The sequence below is a fragment of the Cibotium barometz genome, chromosome 48 (assembly GCF_041138505.1).
Source record: "Cibotium barometz isolate CiBa-2024 chromosome 48, ASM4113850v1, whole genome shotgun sequence".
In the NCBI taxonomy this organism is placed as follows: Eukaryota; Viridiplantae; Streptophyta; class Polypodiopsida; order Cyatheales; family Cibotiaceae; genus Cibotium; species Cibotium barometz.
In genome coordinates, this window is record NC_141093.1 from 29743266 (window position 1) to 29762313 (window position 19048).

The 19048-nt window shown below is 45.0% G+C and overlaps 1 protein-coding gene across 2 annotated transcripts in view; it reads right to left on the reverse strand.

Annotated features, from left to right (window-relative positions):
- The window catches only part of LOC147611052 (putative RNA-dependent RNA polymerase 1), a 109842-nt gene that overhangs the window by 24872 nt on the left and 65922 nt on the right, over positions 1 to 19048 (reverse strand). The gene's annotated exons all lie outside the window — the stretch shown is intronic.

The following is a 19048-nucleotide window of genomic DNA, read 5'->3' on the forward strand; positions in this document are numbered from 1 at the left end:
CTCGAGTGGGTGGCAAAGGTGCAGAAGATGTAGCACCACATAAAGATACATCATCACCTGCATCAATAGTGCCTGAAGTACTTGCTGCTCGTGCAGGAACAATAAGCTTGACATCAGCCCTTGATACATAGACCCACAAATTCTTTGCAACTAGTAAATGTTTCATCATATATGCCCGCATAGGATAGTTGGTGCCATCCAACTTATCATCAATGGAGAGCATACCAAACAAATCACTAGTATTCCCAGACATGGCTATCACAAATGCGTAGAAACAGGTAGTGTGACTGAGTCAAGGCGTCAACTGCAATATGATTCAAGTGTACCATTGTGTTTGCACAATACATAGGCATAAACCACATCAATTGGAGAGCAAAAAAAATATGCAAAGCAATCCAATGCAAAGACACCTGAAAATTGGGGGCAATGCCCCAAATGTGTCTTTATCACCTGTATCAATGCTGTAACACCCAAAAAATTGGGGGAAATGCCCCACTCCCAAGGGAATGTACTTTTAATACCAAAAATGCCTACAAATGTCTATAATAGACCTACAAATAGTGTCAATTTTTACAAAATCCCCAAATTTCTAGTGCAATTACGCACCAGATCTAATGAAATCAATGCCAATGTTGCAATTTCAGGCTCAATGGTGAAAAGCCCCAATATTAATGTAGCCAATTTGCTAAATTTTTTTTAGCAATTTTTGAATTTTTGTAAGAATTTAGAAATGATAAAATAATGGTTACAATTGGCACAAATTTCGAGAACATGGTAGCTTCAGTCGACACACAACAAATGTTGGCGGCGCTCGACTGTGAAGGACAGAAGGTGCAGGTCGTTGGCGACTCACAACAGCGGCATCAATGTTTAGCAGCTCTGTACGGCGGCACAACAGAGAGACACAAGTGCAAGACAAGTACAGTCGGGCAGAGCAAGTCGGCAACAGGTACAGGCAGCGGTGCACAGTATGGTAGTAGGTACAGGCGGCACAGGGCATCAACAGCAGGCGGCACACGGCAGTGCACGGCAAGTAGAGTCCGGTAGAGCAAGTGGGTGAAACCCTAACCCTAACCCTAATCGTGCTCTGATACGGGTTGGGGGGATGCCTGTACACAAACACACACACACACGCAGAGAGCTTGAACAAGGAAATGTGAGAGAGGGAGCTACTGGAAACGTACTCAATAATAATGATAAGGTAGAAAGTACAATGAGTACATAAAAGCCTAGGGCAAGGTGCCCAACACACATAAGTGTGTTCACACGGGAAAAAACTTGTGTCCAACCACAAGGAAAAAGTGCCCGTGAGTAAGCTAGGTTCACACCTAAACTAGCTGGGAGTGGCCGGACGGACATGACCAACAGGCATGGTTGAATGAGTGCACAGAGCGGAAGCAAACAAGCACTAGAGTGTGCTGAGCAGAGAGTGCAAGAGAGAGAGATATGAAGCAACTATGCTGAATATACTGAAGTGATACAATCCCAAGCAAGAGACATGAAGAGTCTCATAAGTGAGGGAGCAAAAAGAAAGACTAGACTATGAGAAAAGTGGGAGGCCAGCCCACCTATTTATAGGTAAGAGGGGCTGGTTGACTGGACATGAGAACCTGGCCGACTGGGAAAAAGGACCCGACCTGGGAAAAATCCCAGAAAAATGTACAAAAATAGGGTGGCCAGCCCACAACCAAGGGCCATGAAAAGGGACCAAAAGGGGACACCAAATATGAGAAGAAACTGGGGATGAATGCGCTAACACCCCCTCTCAGCACCATATGCTGAACATACTCCGAGAAGCCGAGGATGAGGAGCCAAGGAAGCCTAAGAAACCGGCTTGGTGAACAAATATGCTGCATTCTCCGCTGAAGGACAATACTCCAAATGCAAATCTCCAGCAAGAACCCGTTCACGAACATGGTGATACTGTATCTCAATGTGTTTCGTATGAGCATGAAACACAGGGTTCTTGGCGATGGTGATGCAACTCTGATTGTCACACCAAAGAAAAGTAAATCCGGTAGGAGGAAGCTCCCCCAATAATCTCTACAACCAAATCGCCTCACATGTAGCATAACAAACTACATGATACTCTGCCTCTGTAGAGGAAAGCGCCACAGTAGACTACTTTCTACTGCTCCATGAAATGGCTCTAGATCAAGTGAAAAAACACAACCGGTGGTCGAACGCCGAGTACGTGGATCTCCAACCCAATCTGAATCAAACCATCCAAGAAGAGTGCATCCTTGGCCATAGAGGATGCCAAATTCCAAAGTACCACGCAAGTACCGAAGAACTCTAAGAGCACACCGCCAATGCTGTTGACGGGGTTTGGATGAGAAAGAACTCCATAAACTGACTGCGAAACACACGTCCAATCAGGAGTAGGTCAACCAAACCAAACAACCGATGAGAACCTGATAATGTCCTTAATCAATCCCCAGAGAAGCATCAAGAAGAGAAAGCTTCTCACTAGTATCCATAGGAGAAGATACTGGTTTGCATCCAGTCATCTGGAATCTGTCAATTATCTCCTTTGTGTACTTCTGCTGAGAGAAGAAAATGCCCTTCGAGGTCTGCCAAATCTCAAAGCCAAGAAAAGAATGCAAAAGGCCAAGATCCATCATCTCAAACTCTGTCTCCAAAGCAACCATGACTGAACGGATCCTCACAGAATAAGAACCTGTAAAGATGAGGTCACCAACATAGACCACAATGACAACAATCAACCCCCTCTCAAGGAGGATATAAAGGTTCGAATTTGCATGAGAACGGTGCAAGTCGAGCTTCTGAAAGAACTCATCAATCCGCTGGTACCAAGCTCGCGGAGCCTACTTCAAACCATATAAAGCTTTCTTTAGCCGGTACACCTGATCCTATTTGCTTGGAACAACATATCCCAACGGCTAATCAACATAAACCTCCTCTGTAAGCTCTCCATTCAGGAAAGCCGACTTGACGTCCATTTGGAATATGGGCCATCTATGATGTCCTGTAAGAGCAAGAACAAGTGCATGTTGCAGAGCCTGAGGTCCAGTCCTATTCATATCTGCTCAATCCGGCTACAGATCTCGGGCTCCTAAATGAGGCTGTCTGGAATCTTGCAGCTCACATGTCTATCATGCCTCCATGGGTCCTCTAGGGATAGAAGAATTGGGGCGTGATCTGAAAATGTAGTGCCTGCCAGAATACCAACCATGCCTCCATGGCTGCAAGCCTACTTGTCGACATAAAACCTATCCAGCCAAGAGAGGTTGGGGCCAGTGCTCCGTCTATCCGATCGAGAGAAGCTAAGACTCCCAGGGCTACACCCAAACTCTACAAGATGCCAAGGGTCCTGTCTCCTAAGAATCAGTATCATCTCCTCCCATGCAGAGTACTCCGCTCCTGAGACTGTGGCCATGCCACCTCCAAGTTTGTCCTCTGCTGCCTCTATCATGTTGAAGTCACCGCCCATGCACCAAAAATCAGCTTGGGGCAGGGCCTGTCGGACAGTGCTCCAAAAGATAGCTCTACCTGCAGCCGCATTCGGGCATAAATTTTGAGGAGGCCAACGCTATCCTCTCCAATCAGAATGGTAACCCACTTATATAACTCTTTCTCCAAAGTATGCCATATGACCTATGTATCATCAAGCTTCTTGTTGATTATGCCATCTGTCTTGGGTATCATCAAGCTTTCTACTCTCAAAAGCCATAGGTCGGCCGTCCTAGTATAAGGTAGCCCCTATTGCAAAATCATTGGCATCAGTCTCAACCACGAATGGTTTGCCAGGATCGAATATGGCTAGAATAGGTGCATCTCTCACCATCAGCATGATCCTTTTAAAAGCCTGATCAAGCCTCTCATTCTAGGTAATAGGAGCGTCAGACTTTCATCCATATCCTTTGAGGAGGTTAGAAAGGGGAACAGTTGCGTCTGAATACTCCCTCACTGACTTCTTAAACTGACTTCTTAAGAAAGACAGTGAATCCTAAAAATGAATGAACTTGTCTGACAGTCCAAGGTACTGGCCAATCCAAAACCTTCCGGATCCACTCAAGATCTATGCTCATCGCATCTCTGGAAATCTGATGACCTAGGTATGTGATTTCTTTGCAAAAGAATTCACACTTCGAGATTATTGCATATACTCATTCATGTCGTCGAATCCCCAAGATTGTTGGAATGTCAAAGCTTCTACGTGTGAACCAGCCCTTGTAGTGTTTTCATGTGTTTAGGTTAAGAACCACCTTTTATGATTGTGTGTGTGAATGGCCTCTATGAAGGCTGAGTGTGCTAGTGTGTGTGAACCCGTTCTCAGAGTGCTTCACTAAATATCTAGATATTTTATACATCATGTTTTCATGCTTGCTTGACCAATGTGTAGTTACGGGTAAGGGGACGCCTGCTTATGAACCCTGCGTGTGAAACTCTCTGCTAACATGGTTACGTGGCATGTGACAGGTGGTGAGTATTGGTCATACTTGAGCCTTAGGATCTAGCATTAATTTATAAGTGAGTGTGTACACACTTTATTAAGTTTTGGGCAACCAAAACTCACTTATAAATTATGACCAGCCCTGTGTTCACACACACTGATGCCCCGAGGTGAACAAAGCTCAATGTCCACCGCCCAGACATTATCCCCTTCTCTCAAAGAGAGCAACTAGCCATGTGTCAATCCTAGCTTGGAACCCAACTTAATTTCCCTCTGTGCTTGACACCCAGGGTGGACATCTCATCATCTCTCTCTTCTCCCCTCTCTCTAGATGTTGGTGCCCCCCTTCAAGAGGCTCTATGGCTGTATTTTCTGCACTCTCCTTCCCTACATCATATCTAAACTTGTTAGACTGTTTTCCAAACCTGCAAGAGTGATTCCAGGCCGTATTCACTCTCCTACGCACGCCCAATCGGTGAAATTCAGCAAAACAGTCCTTTTATTTGCTGTAATTTCTGGTGTTTTGGCTGAAAAGCCTAATTTCAGCCTTCCTTTCTCAAGTTGAACCATAGGGGAAGCTTTCCCAGGGTTCCCTGCAACCACTTGAAGACTTTTGTCACAAAGGATTGTAACAGATTGAAGATTTCAACACTCCAGACGCTTACATCGCGAAGACTTCCGTTGACATCAACTCTACTTGCAATTGGTAAGTTTTAATGCTCAATTATGGAAGCAAGTAGGAGGGAGGAGCACGGCTTCATGTTCACATACCTTGTGTAGTGTTCTCTTGTCCTACGTGCTCTCTTGTAGATTGTGTCTACCATGTGTGGGTAGAACAATAGAGAGGAGATGGTAGGGAACATGGGCACTTGAGAGGGAAGTGTGAGTTGAAGATCTTCACCAACATTGTTTGCAATACTGTATTCATATGTATTGGTATGGAAATTTGGTTAGAAATGCTCATGACAATATGTACTTGATTCTCCCAAGATCAATATACAAAATTTAAGGGAGGGGCCAACTGTTCTAACTCATTGTGCGTCTCTTGTCAATTCAGCAAACTACATCTTGTATTGTGCTTATTGTCCATTAAATCTTAGTATATTTAAGTGTATTGATTAGCATTGTGTTCAACTAAACATTCCACACTGATCGGTGGAATTACATACAGCACCACTTGCCCGCTTTCGCCTCTACAGCTGTGCCGTGCCTTTGCGCGTGGCCTTCTGCTCAGAGGCATTGGTCCACCCTCTTGTGCTCATCTCCACGACGACCTGTGCTCCGTGCCCATCTCCACGTGCTCGCTTTGTTTCCTATGTGGCTCTACCTGCAACCACCTCTGTCTGCCGCACTTGAGTCACCACATGTTCACAACCTTGTGGTGGTCTTGACGTGCGCCACCTGCGTTACCTCGTTAGCTGCACCATCTGTAAGGGATAAGGCTTTTTTATTATTTTAGGGTCAAATTCTTCAAGGCTTTAAACCTTATAAAGATGAGGATCATTTATATGCTGCTTGTTCACATGGGCATATCTTGGGTGTGTGGGAGTTTTCTTGTGTTGCCGCCTTAATGTTATAAAAGACTTTGACATTTCTATAAAACCCTATAGGAGCCAGGAGGGTGACAAGGTACTGACCTTCCTGCACTCGGTCTTCCCTTGGCATGGGAGGTGCAGATGGTGAGTCTAGCTCTGAGGTAGGGTGGATGGAGGTGGTAGTAACCTCTTTTGCGTGAGTGTCTCACCACCTTCGCTCCAAAGGGGGGTTTGTTGGGATGTCAAGCTTCTACTTGTGAACCAATCCTTGTAGTGTTTTCCTATGTTTAGGTGAAGAACCACCTTTTATGATTGTGTGTGTGAACATGCTCTATAAAGGCTGAGTGTGCTAGTGTGTGTGAACCCACTCTTAGAGTGGTTCACTAAATATCTAGATATTTTATACCTACATTGACATAAACAATGATGTCATGTAGATGAGCCTACATGGCTATAAAAGCATTGTACTTGGTGAACTATCACATCAATCAAATCATTTATTTGAGCTGTGCAAATCATCTCTTACAATTTTTGTTTTACTTCACTCTCTCTCTCTCTCACTCCATCTCTCTATACTATGACATCCGTGGGAGGTTTCACTCTCTATTTCGTGAGGGATTTGGTCCACTCTCCAAGATCATTGACTTCCAGGACCAACGTTGCCTAGGACTCTTCCTGCTTGAGCTCCACCGACACAAGGACACCTTCCTGAGAGAGCTTCGGCCCCAGCAACCCACGCCCCTCCCTCGCCAGCCAACCATCACCAGTTTCTTCTGGACCCAGGAGGTGGAGGACACCGATATAGTGGATCTTGTGGACCCTCCACGAGCTGCTCCGGACCTACCTCGCCCGAGAGGAGTTACCTCGGACTGAGCCTCCGCACTCCGGCATGCCCGACACCCCCCCCCCCCCCGGCGACCACGATCACCTCATCAGCTCCAAATCCAGGACATGCTCCACCGCCATCGAGCTACCTTTCCACGTGACATAGCTGAGGGAGACCTCTCGGTCATACTCATTAGCCCCATGCTTGATATTTTGGAGAGTGGTATACCATCTACTCGGAGCTGATGCTGCTCTCATGTTTCTATGTTCTTAGTATTTCCATGATGAGTTTCCATGGACAATTTTGTATCACCCAAGTGAGATAGCTATGTTTATGTTTTCTTTCTGTTTTATTTTCCATTCCATGATGAGATATGCCATGGACATTATTGTATCACTTTGGTCTCATAGGCCCATTGGGTCTTGAGTAGACGCTTAATATATCTTTCTTTCTTTCTTTCTACATTGTTTACATGGAGAAGTACGATCCACCATAGCTTGATCCATCAAAGACGTGCTCCTCCAAGGAATGGTTGTATATCAAAATATTGTCTAAGAATACCACAACGAATTTCCCCAAACAATCTTGAAAGAGATCGTTCATCATCTGCTGAAAAGTAACAGGAGCATTCATGAGCCCAAAAGGCAATACAAGAAACTTGTAATAACTATATTTGGTTCGAAAACCTATACGAAGATCAATCTCTGTAAAATACTTGGCTCCCTAGAGCCTATCAATCAGATCGTCCACTCCAAGAAGGGGATATCTATACTTGACTGTACCTTTGTTCAACTTTTTATAGTTGTTTTTTATGCTTTAAATATATTGGAGCTCCCCAAGGAGACTTACTCTAGCGAATCTATCCCATCCTAAGATATTTCGACAACTATCGGGCAATTTCATCCTTTTTCAGTTAGCTCATGCTCCTGTGTAAGGTGCAATAATCACACGTTGAGACCCTGGAATCAACTCAATCCTATGGTCAACTGACTGACTCGACAGTAAACCATGAGGTAACTCTGCAAGAAAAACATCATTGAATTATCATTGAATTCTGCTTTGATGTTCCAACACTTCATTTAAAATCAGAAGTAACATCACATGAAAGAGGTTAAAGAACACATTGAAACACTCCATAATTCAAATAGGAACTCTCTATAATATTATGAAGTTTTGTAGAGTTAAAAAGAGTAGAGGGTGGGACTCCAGCATCTTCCAATAGTATAGTCTGTGAACCGAGCACGAAGCTGGAGCTTCCCCCCGTTGTGCACCTGCAGCCTGCGCCCGCACAGCCTCCCGCCCCTGCCGCCGCCCCCCCCCCCGCCATCCCTCCCTCGCCTTCACTTCCCCCTCCCTCTTCACATGCTATTGCCCCTGTTTCCCCTCGCCTTTGCCTCTTCTCCACCCCCCCTCCCTCATTGCCTTTCTCTTTCGCCTCCCCCTCCCACTTTCCTCCCTTCGTGTCGCTGCCCTTGTGGCCTCCCTCCCTCACCTCGGCCCCCGGCTCTGCTCTACTTTTTCCACCTTAGTCCCGCTATAGACTCCTCTCAGCCCCCACCAGCTATCCCTCGCCCCCCTACGTAGCCCGCCAAGCCTATGAGCCACTCTCTGTCCCCTCCTTTGTACCTCCTCACCCTTCCTCCTCCTCCTCCACCTTATCCCCCTTTCCGTTCCTGCTTCCGCCCGCTTCCCCCCTCCCTACCCTCTTCTTCGTCTTCCTAGTTAGGTGCTATTTGGTTTTGGGCAATTTCTCTTAGGCAAGGTTCGGAAACTTCTAGTCTTGAACCCCTAGGAGGATTCCATGGCAGCCACTCCATCATCCCCGACTGAGGCCGTCGTCCCTTGTCTTTCTTTTTCAGAATCAGACCTACAGCTCCTCGCTTCGACAGTTGCATCTTTGGAGACCTTCACCTTGGTATGCAAGATTGTGGGTAACCGCTCGGCACGCAGACAACTCGGCACGCAGACAGCTCAGGGATCTGTAACATGCAAGCCTTCTTGGTGCGCCTGGAAAGATCAGTGATATTCATCCCTTGGGGTGTGGCTACTACCAGGTTGAGTTCGATTCGTCTACAACTTCGGACAGAGTCATGCAGCTGAGCCCCTTCGCACTACGTACAGCCCAGGCCTTCTTTGCGAGGTGGCAACACCTCTTCGACCCAGTGTCCAACCCTCTGTGTTGTCTCAGGCTTTCCCGTGAGAGTCTACCCCCCATCGCCGCTTCTATCCATCCGGTCCTTGCTCGGATGGCTGATAGAGTGATGGAATCCCCCCCCCCCCCCCACCGTCTGGTTCTTGCTCGGGCTGTTGGGATTCCATCCCTTCATATTTACATAGCCTCTCCGAAGTCACTGTCTCACACATATCGATTCCTTGCCTCTACGGGGACCCTTTTCGCAGGGAGTTCAGTACTCTGGCCTCCCAAGCCAATGTTTCATCTACCGACTGATGGGACACCTCGCTGGTAGTCCACGAGGATGCCTCCAGTGGTCCTTGTCACCATTTGGTCCCTTCACCAACCTTGATCAATGTTTTGGGGAAAGCCCACACACAAAACGGAACCAAGGTGAGAACGGGGATTTTCCACAAAAGGAGTAAGCTGAGGCATTCACTGACATGGAAAGGGCTGAAAGATGGTCGCAAAGCATGAGTATCATGAGATTTTAATCATTCATGTGACTAGTAAGGTTTATAAGTCAATGTATTCAGACATTATTAAGGTTTGGCCAGACATTTGATTGTTTGGGCATGGATCGCTGGACAAAAGAAGGCGCCTAGGACTGAGGGCCAAGTCTAGCATGCAAAGCTTGGGCGGGAAGTCAGTGGATGTTAAAAGTGACTTCCCCAGGTATTTTTAGCTGGTCAACTTGTTTTTGGATGCTTGAGCCATATTTTTAGGCTGGTCGACTCTATCAAAAGGGGGCTGGGCTGAATTGTGAAAGGCATATGGAAGGGGCAGCTCCTTTGGGGATATGCGCTGAAGTACTCTGGTCGGCAGTAACTATTTTCCTCTCTCTTGTTCGACTGAGTGCTACAGAGATGCTGGTCGTTCAATAGCATCCCCTCGCAAAAAGGCTGGCCAAACAGCAGCAAAACTCTCTTCTCCTGTTCAGAAGCTGGCCGCCTACAGTATTGTGTTCTATTTCTTCTGGTCGTACTCAGGCTGGCTGACAGTGGCACGTAACACTCTCTCTCTTGCTCGGCTGGCTGCTGAAGTGGTGTTGGCGAACAGCAGCATCTTTGCAAGGAACAACGGTACAACCGTGATACAGTTTTCTTCCTTCTGCCCGCCTGTAAACTGGCCGTACAGCTGCTGGTTTTTCTCTCTTCTGCCTTGTTGTGACAGAAGCTGGCCGAACAGCAACAGTGCCAGTTTCTCTATCTTCTGGTCGCCAACACGGCTGTTTTGGGGCTGAGTTGAAGACTGTTTGGGCCTGATTTGTGGCACCGACTGGGCCTGACTTCTGTGAAGAGGGCTTTGCCAGAATCTCATGTATGCTTTGTGGAAAGCTATCCTGAACATCTGTGGGCAGCTCGGATTCTTTGTAGACCTTCGACGTAATAAAGAAGTTTCTACAGGCGGGCCCGCCGTTCCGGCGCAGTGTGCTGTTTATTCAAATTTCATATTCTATATTTGAGGTGTGTCTCCTTTTCTTCCGGGTCCCCTGTCGGTTACAGTGGTATTAGAGCGCAGCTATGCTCGGAAGAGCATATTTTTCTCGGGAAAAGAAAGATGGCTAGGGAAGCACATACTTCATCGTCAGGAAAAGACACTTTGAACCATAGTAACAAAAAAACTTGTTTCTAGCTTTTGAAACCTCGAAACCTGGAAACTTTGAAACGGTTTTTAAAAACCTCGAAACCTCTCCAATACGGCAGTTTCACCCAAATTTCAGGTTTTGTTTTTTCTTCCCTTGATTTATCTGGGATTTTTTTATTTTTGTTTTCTCCATATCCTCCTCATCACCTTCCTTCCCTCTTCTTTTTCTGCCTCCTTCCTTCCCTTTTCCATCTTCTGCTACTTCTTTCACCTCTACTCTTGCGTCCTTCATTCTCTTCTTCTCTGCTTTTCTTCTTCCTCTCTCTCCTTCTCTCCTCTCCTTCTCCCTTGCTCTTCTTGTCCTCTCTTCTTTCCCCTTTTTTTTTTCTTCCTTCAATGTCTTAAATCTTTCCCAATTCTTACATTCTCTTCTTCAATTTCTTAAGAGTCCTTAATTGAACCACTTGTGGCATCTAATCAAGAAAAATTGCCATAATGCCTCACCAATACACTGTGTTTTTTTTTCCGGAGAAGAGACTTCTATTAAGTATAAAAAAATATACAAAAGGGAGATTTCAAACCAAACTAGGTGGAGATCTCAACCAATCGGGTGTCTTGTGTTGCCAACAAGGTCCCATATGAGTGGAAATGAAGAATAGACCATGATCCCACTCTCTCATAAACTGGCCGCACTTTCTCTCTACGGTCCTCGAAGATCCCTAGATTTTGGCCAAGGTTGCCATAAGGGTATGGATAATATCACTCCAAATCCTGCAAAGGCACTGTGTCTCCAAGACAATAGTGCCCTCTAGGCCTCAATGCATCTAGCCTTCCAGATGTGCCAGGCTATAATACTAGCAATAATCTCCCATGCACTATCCAATCGCTGTGCAAGCGGGGTGTATCTTGAATCTAGCAAATCCTGAAGGCAACCCCGCTAAGCAACTCCTTGCCTGATCAAAATGACATGATTCCTGTTATCCCCCTCATACCTAAGCGGGGGGCCCCATTGAATCAACCAAATGATAGCTCCAATAGATATGTAGGCATCCTTAATAATCCTGCCAAATAGGTGTGCTATCACGGTCCAAATCCTCTGTGCTTCCCTACATTCCCATAGGCAGTGATAAAATATCTCTGAAGCTCCTACACATCTTAGGCAAGTTGGGCTAACACCAACAACCGATCTCCACTGGTTGGTGGCCAGTCCACCATGTAGTGAAATCCAAAAGAATGAGGAGATTTGTGTCTTCTTGTAAGAGTGCCACAGCCTCCGCCATAAACTCCTCTTGAATGTCAAGAGGTAATACCATAGGACTCCCAATGAGGTCTAAGAGTAGGGCTACTATAAGTTCTTTAAGTATTTATTCTTTATGAAATTATTGATTTTTCGAAACCTCGCGGTTTCTTAGCTGAGGGACGAAACCTTTCGAAACAAAACCCCAAAAACCTCGAAACGAAAAAAACCTTGAAATGTTTCTTGTGACTATGCTTTGAACTGATCTACTTTATCAAGACATGACCTAAAAGAGTTGTTCGAGAAGTTAATGGCTGATTATCAAAATCTCAAGAGACTCTTCGAGGAATCCTCTACTAAGCATCAGCAGAGTCTAGAAAATCAAAAGCAATACTTCAACAAACTCGAAAAACTTCTGACCACGCTATTAGAAAGAGATGTGCTACTCAGACATTATCGAGATGATCCCTATGTGAGGAAGTTGGTGCAAGCTAAGAGACAAGACAGGGACATTATGGACATCTTTGGGGACTTAGCACAAATGTATGCCGAAAACCCCATAGATTTGGCCTTCAGATATCTTTGGGAGAATGGTGAAATCAAGGTTCAGCCCAATTGCCAATTTCTCATTCCAAATCCTCCTGAGCAGTACAGGAATCGTTTACCAAAGGACTTGGATGAGCACTCCTGTTTTGTGAATTAGAGGCCCCGCTTCTCCTCTATGACACCGTCTGAGGAGCATCCAAAGATTGAAGATCCTCTTACAACTCCCACTCTTTCTCCTGGGTTTGAGGGAAGAGAAGCTCTTATTAGGAAGCCCCGTGTCAGGGTGAAACAGAACGTTGGTTTTGCACTACATACAATCTCTCTTCGCTCTTCTTTGTGGCAGCCTAAGTGCAAAGACCGGGGAGCAATGAGTCACATGATGGTCTTTTGCTGTCATCTAATGATTACACATCATGATGATACGGAGGCTTTGCCTGAGATATACATTCTTTGATGGCAGACTTCAGCCTCTCATGGAAGGCATATTTTGGATACACCTTGGTTGTGTAGTTTTTCTAGTATCCTTCGATCTCGTAAAGATCAGCTAAGTACTTTGGCTTATGTATATGCAATCTTTTTAAAATAAATATATTCAGTCTTTTTGTCAATTGAATATATGTTTTTACTCTTGCATGTATGTGCAAGGAGAGCCTTTGGTTGTTTTTGTTTGTCGCAGGAAAGATACTTTGAGAAATCTAGCTATTTATCTTTCTTTCTTGGCTGCAAAGCCATTAAACTATTTCATGATTTCGGTATTCTATGCGATACAGAGTCATTAATTCGGGATCTATCTATCTTCAATGAGGATTGAATGGATTTTTACGACACTTCTGTACGACTGTGCAAACACATGACAATTATATTGGGATCAGCTCTTGAATCAAGTTCATGCTTTATGGATTATGTTTTTGACTCCCTTTATGTGGGATGCATTGAATTTATGGAGCTCATGGATATCTCATGGATCGAGGATTTTTCTATGGATTTCTATTGGTGGCCGAAATGCCTGTAAAACTATTTGGCGGCCGAAATACTTGTAAAACTATATGTACTAAAAATCTTTATGGAGCATGGAGATCTCTATGCCTGAGACTGATTCCTATCTTATGTTACACACTTACGCCCACCTCTCCTCCAAGGTGTGTGGTCCAACTACCAACATGGAGTCAATGTGGTAAAGTGGACATGACGCCTTGTTGGCAAGGAACTTATGTCTACGCCAAGGATCATATGATCTAGCATCTTGTTAGTAGAGGAGTGTGTCTACGTCAATTGTGGATGGACTGACTCATGGAAGGGTGGTTGATGGGAAGAATCAGCAATTAGGGTTAGGTTAGAGTTCATTCATGGGAGACATACACAGAGAAGCAAGGGAGAGAGAGAGAGAGAGAGAGTTGTGGGGATAAGTCAACTCATCAATAATGAGTGTGTGACTCCCCTATCACACATGTATATTGCACTAGTATACATAGTGCACTTAGTACATTAAAAGTACTAAGTGTACTATGTACTATAACTTATGGGCTTGTACACACTATAAGGGTGGGCATAACGCCTTTACCCCAACAACCTCCCACTTAAAGGCAAAGTGCCCTTAAGTAAAGGAAAAGAAAAATCAGCATGTACATGATAATATACAAGGCCATATCAAGGCTGAAACTGGCCTCATCCAATGCCCATCAAGTGTCTGCAATGAGCAAACCGCTCCGTAGGCAAACTCTTTGTCAACAGATCAGCCGGGTTGTCATCCGTGTGAATCTTAACAAGCTGAATTTGCTTGTTCTCTATCACCTCTCTGATGAAGTGATACTTCACATCCACATGCTTCGTCTTTGCATGAAAGACAGGGTTCTTTGCCAACTGGATGGCACTCTGACTGTCACAATGCAACAATGGAATATCCCCTGTATAACCCAAATCAACCACTAACCGAGATAGCCATAATGCCTCCTTGCAAGCCTCTGTGGCTGCAATATACTCGGCCTCTGTAGTAGATAAGGCAGTGCACTTCTGCATCCTGGATATCCATGACACAGCACCTCCTGTGAATGTAAACACATAACCGGTAGTAGACTTCCGGTTATCTGGATGACCGGCATAATCCGAATCCGTGTAACCATGCACTAATGCATCCTGTTTGCCAAAGCAAATGCACAAATCCTGTGTGCCCTTCAGGTATCTCATGACACCTTTCACTGCTTCCCAATGCTTCTTGCCAGGGTTGGCCATGTATCTAGAAACCACTCCCACTGCAAATGCAATGTCCGGCCTAGTAGCAACCATGGCATACATGAGACTGCCACAAGCTGAAGCATACGGAATCTTGCCCATATCAGCCCTGTCTCTATCTGACTGTGGGCTGTCCATAGCACTGAGTTTCACATATGGAGGCAAAGGAGTACTAGTCTTCTTCCCCCCCGTCCATATTGAACCTCTGCAAGACTTTGCCAATGTATTCCTTCTGAGACAAATACAACACATGCTGATTTCTGTCCCGAAGTATCCGCATACCCAAAATGTGATTTGCATCACCCAAATCCTTCATATCAAAGGTTTGATGCAGCCTCTGCTTCAAGGCATCCATCTCTTTATGAGATTTCCCGGCAATCAACATATCATCAACATACAAAATGAGAATCAAGAGACTGCCATCCAAAGCTTTCTTGGTGTACAAGCAGTGATCTATGTCACTTCTCCTGAATTTCTGAGATTTCATGAATGTATCAAATTTATGATACCATTCTCTTGGTGCCTGTTTGAGTCCATAAAGACTCTTTTTCAGCTTGCATACAAGCTTCTCCTGTCCACTCACTGCATAACCCTCTGGCTGCTGCATATATATCTCCTCATGGAGATCACCATGAAGAAAAGGAGTCTTCACATCCATCTGAATCAAGTCCAGATCATCATGCGCAACCAAAGCCAACACAGCTCTAAGTGTGGTCATTTTGACCACTGGAGAGAAGATCTCCTCAAAGTCCACACCATATTCCTGCTTAAAGCCCTTAGCCACTAACCTGGCTTTGTATCTTGGCTTTGCATCTGGTGCAACTTTGAGCCTGTAAACCCACTTGCATGGCAAAACTTTCTTGCCTGCAGGCAAATGCACCAACTTCCATGTTTCATTTTTATGCAGAGAATCCATCTCTGACTTCATGGCACGCTCCCATAGAGCCTTGTCTGCCCTCTGTAAAGCCTCTTTATAACATGAGGGCTCCCCACAGTCAGTAAGCATCAAATAGTCAACCCCTGGAACAAACCTGTCAGGGGCTCTGGAGGGTCTAGTGGACCTCCGTACCCAATGACCATCATTTGCAGGTTGCTGTCCAGCCTGCATATCACCCATTGGTGGCTCCTGTTCCATGCCATAAGGCTGAAAAATCATGCCCGGTATATCCTCTAACTGTGGTATATCCATAGGGATATCTTCTGTCATCTCTGGCTGTCCATTTGGACCATTTTCAGCACCATTTAAGGGCTGGTTTTCCTGCTGTAATGGCTGATTTACAGCCCTTTGTTGTTGTCCATGATGTCCATCATCATCAAAGATGACTCTGCCAGGCTCCTGTTGCCTTGCAGGCTCCTTATACATGCATGTTTCATCAAAAATGACATCATTGCTGCGTATGATCTTTCTATTCATGGGATCCCAAAGTCTATACCCCATTTCACCTCTGTCACCATATCCTAGGAATATGCATTTGTGAGACTTAGGATCAAGTTTGGTGCGCATTTCCCTGCGTATGTGCACGTACGCAACGCAACCAAACACTCTCAAGTGCTTGTATGACGGAGGCTTCCCTGTCCATACTTCTTCTGGCACTTTCCCACCAAGCCTCGTGTTAGGTGACCTGTTTATAAGGTGAACGGCTGTCATAACAGCTTCAGCCCAAAAACCATGAGGTAATGCAGCATGTGACAACATAGAACGGACCTTCTCCTGTATGGTCCTGTTCATCCTCTCTGCTGTCCCGTTTTGTGGAGGATCATAAGGAGTAGAGAGCTCCCTCTTGATGCCTTTAGCATCACAAAAGTCCTGAAACTGTTTGGACGTATACTCTCCACCATTGTCGGAACGCAAAGCCTTCAGTGTTTTGCCAGTTTGATTCTCAACAAGAGCAACAAACTTCTGAAACACTGAGAATGTATCACTCTTCAAACGAAGAGGATAAACCCACACCTTGCGTGTGGCATCATCTATAAAAGACACAAAGTATTTTGCCCCTCCCAAAGAAAGCTGAGGCATCTCACATACATCTGTATGCACAAGCTCTAACTGAGCATCTTTCTGTCCAAGAGCTTTCTTGTGGGGGCACTGTAGTTGCCTACCATATATACAATGCTCACAAAACTGAAAACTTGAAAACTTTAGAGAAGGCAAGTAACCCAAACGAGACAATTGCTCCATTCCCTTGACACTCATGTGTCCCAACCGGCTATGCCACATAGAAATTTCCGGCAGCTCGGTTGCATTTACATTAGCATGGTGACAAACACCTGCATGCATAAAGTAAAGAGTGTCCACCTTAGAGCCTCTGGCAACAACCAGTGAGCCCTTACTAATCTTCCACTTTCCACTACCAAATGTGGTAACATAATCAGCATCATCAAGCTGTCCAGTAGAAAGCAGGTTCTTCTTGATCTCAGGCACATGCCTGACATCATGGAGCATAAGCTGTGAGCCATCTGAAAATACAAGCCTCACATCACCTCTGCCAAGAATTTTGCATGCATGGTTATCACCCAAATAAACCACTCCTTCATTGCCAGCAGTGTACCTGACAAACAAGTCTCTGCAACCTGTGACATGAAAGGAGGCACCTGAATCAATGATCCATGAGTGCATACCATGACCACCTGTAAGAAGTGAATGGGCATCAAGTGAAGACGTAAAGAGGACCTCATCCTCACTGCCACCTGCATGTGACACATTGATTTCTTCGATCTTGACTCCACTTTTGCCCTTTGGCTTTACATCTTTGGCTTCATCCTTCTCTTTGTCTTTGCCTTTTCCCTTTTCCTTTTGATCATTTTTCCATTTGTAGCATTGCTTTTTGATGTGTCCCTTCTTGCCACAATAATGGCATTCCAAATCCTTTTTGGAGCGAGACTTGCTCCTTCCCCTTTCTTGGCTTTTCCCCCTTTGCTGGGATCTCCCACGTGCATTCATTGCATTGGACTTTCCAACAGAGTTGTTTTTCCTGTTCATCTCTTCTTGAAGAAGAGCACCCTCAACATCTGCATATGACATCATAGCATTCGAATTGCTAGTGGCTGTCCTGAATGTGTCCCAACTCTCTGGCAAAGTGCATAACAAAAAAGTGGCTTTGAACTCATCGTCCATTGCCAACTTTTGATTAATGACTTGGCTGACAATACCATTAAACTCATTGAGATGGGCTGACATAGATGCCCCTTCCTTCATCTGAAGACCTATGAGTTTCTTCAACCAATACACTTTGCTTGAGGCACTTTGTTGGGCATACAAGTCCTGCAATCTCTGCCACATTCCCCAAGCTGTCTTCTCTTCACGAATGCTGAAAAGTAATGAGTCTGACACAGACAACATGATAGTAGATCTTGCCAGCTCATCCATATCTTCCCACTCTTCAGCAGTAAGAGAAGCGGGCATTACACCCCTTTCTTTGATAGGCTTGTGCTGCTTTTTCTGGAGCAACACATTGTAGCACTGGGTTTGCCAAATATCATAATTCTGCGAGCCTTCAAGCTTCTTGATGTGAAGCAATGAAGAGCTCTCACCTGTGGTTGCCATAGCAATATGCAACCTTTAATGCCTGACTCCCTGCAAATGTGCAAACACTGCACCCAAGATGTGCAAACACTGCACCCAAAGCACACAAAGTGCTCACAAATGTTCTCCCAAGCTTTATCTCCCACTGCGGAAGCAAGAATGCAACTTTTCTCCCATTTTTTGTGATGAAAACACCAAAATCTGGTTGCTGCAGATTTTGGACAGCACCTTAAATGTGCTCTTTTGCCCTTCCAAAGTACTGTACAGCAGTACTAAGTGCTCACCTGTGATATACCAAACCTGTACCGGCAAGTACAGCAGCTGAAATTGAACCTTTTGGTCACTCAAAACAGTGTATAGCCATGCCAAAACATGCACAAAGCTGTGCCAAATCTGTACCAGCAGGTACAATAGCAATAAATGCTCTCCTGGCTGTCCAAATGAGTGAAAATCAGACTTTTACAGTCCTGTACACTGCATAAAACAGTCCCGAACAGAAATTGGGCAAAAGCCCCTTGACTGCAAGCTGATTTTTGAGGATTCAAGGCATAAATGTCTTGCCTGTTGCTTTGCCAAGCTCAACAAGCATACAAACTTGAAAAGCCCCTTGATTTAAGATCAATTTCTGATCATGCATGGTACATTGACGCACATGAAGGCATCCAGAGTGTTCACGATGCTTCCCCCTGGCCACATATACATCAAATACATGAAAGCCCCTTGATTTACAGGCACATTGAGTGCTTGTAAGGCATCAACACATTATCCACAGCATCAAATGCGATTGCCTGCATGCAAATCAACCAAATCGGCACAAAAGCCCCTTGATTTGCACTGCAATTTGCTGCAATTTGCTGCAATTTTGCCCAAATGTGCGATTTTTCACATCATACAGCATGTATGAGTGCTTAATTGCACAATTACATCAAAAGCCCCAAATTTCGACATCCAATTTCCTGCAAATTGAACCTGATT